Below are 1,718 nucleotides of genomic sequence, written 5' to 3' on the forward strand. Positions count from 1 at the left end.
TGGTTTGATGGTGGGCACCACGTTGTCAAGCGATTTCCGCTATTCTGGAAATTTGTACTGCAAAGGAACAGCCTGTGATCGGCACACATCTGAAGTAAGCGGTCTCCGTTGTCCGTGCGTCTCGTGTCCAAACCAAGACGACCACCCAATCGGGTCTCAGCAGCGTTTAGTCTACCTACCTGGGCGTTCATATCACCAGCAACAACAACGATATCTGAGCTTTTAGCCTGCTGTAGAAAGGCACCTAGAACGTCATAGAAACTGTCCTTGGCAGATTCAGGGCTACAGTCAGTCGGGGCGTATGCAGACACAATAAACAGGGTGCGATGAACTTCACTTTCTCTAGATTCTCTCACAGATGTTGCCAAACGAATCGCCCACAGGCGATTGTCAACGGGTATCCAATCAAGCAGAGACGCTTCCGCTTGTTCGCTCAATACAATACCCACCCCAGCATATCCAGCTGCAGCGGCCTCTGCATCACCAGAAGTGTGCAGCCGGAACCTTGGGGAGAGCGAGGGGGCAGTCAGTTCGATCACAGCACTTGCGTCCTGCGTCCTTGTTTCTGACAAACAACATACATCAATACAGAGGGAATCCAGCGTACGCGCAAGAGCCACCTGTTGACCTGCTTGCTTCAGTGTGCGAACATTGAAAGTGGCTAAGTAGACAGGTTTTCGGGGTTTGAAAACAGACTTCGAAGTGTTTAGGGTTGTAACTGAACTCGGACGTGCAGAAGCTGCAGCTGAGTGTGATGCAGGGCGAGCAAAACGGTCAGACCTAGAGCTGGGACCTACGGAGAAAGTATTCGAATTTGGGTGGGGGAGTGTGGAAGACGGAAAACGTGAAAGTGTAAGAAGGGAGGCGTCACCAGTAGCATGTTTTCGCTTACCCGCCCTGCTGTATGCAGCAGGTAAGGCGAGCCGGCTGATGTCACCACGCGACGGCCGATGTGGCATAAGAGTATTGTTAGTTATGTAGGTCATGGTTGTACATGGTAGGTCATGGTACAACCATGACCTACCATTCATCTGGAGCCCATAGTTGACGCAGGACGCTAGACGGTGAACGTGGAACCGCCAACGTCAGGGGTTTATGACTGCAGATGTTCTCTCAAGAGCATTGCTCAAAGATGGAAGTGAAGTCCTCATTTAGCGCTTGTCTGATCTGGTTGATTGCATTTGGGAAAAGGAGTCTGTCCCAGACAACTAGGGAGAGTCGGTGATAGTGTTCATTCCAGTAAAAGCAGGCTCGTAGTGAATGTGGTAATCACAGGGGGATCACACTGACCTTCGTCGTAACGAGACTGTTGGCGTCACCGGTGCCTTGTCGCCTTATGGTGGCTCGTGAAACTAACTCGAGAGCAGTAAGGGGGATTCCGGCCTGGTAGGGGTTACGTTGGCCAAATTTTCACACTTCGTCAGGTGTTACAACAACGCCATACGTATAAGCGACTCACAATTCTAGTGTTCCTTGATTTCCAAGAGCATTCGACTCGGTTGACGAGTCTGTTCTTCTTGACAGGCTGGAACATCTTCAGGTGTTCTACAGTTGTCTCGAGACCATAACTCGTGTGGGTTGGTATCGAAGAAAACGAGTTTTTGGTTGTACAACGTCGACTTCCATTGAAGAATGCGTCCAGCACCAGAAGTTGTGTTGGTTGGAGACACGTGTTGCGTATGCCGAACCATCGTTTGCCGAGAAGTGCTATTTTCCAT

The sequence above is a fragment of the Opisthorchis viverrini genome (genome assembly GCF_000715545.1).
Source record: "Opisthorchis viverrini unplaced genomic scaffold opera_v5_13, whole genome shotgun sequence".
Taxonomy (NCBI): Eukaryota; Metazoa; Platyhelminthes; class Trematoda; order Opisthorchiida; family Opisthorchiidae; genus Opisthorchis; species Opisthorchis viverrini.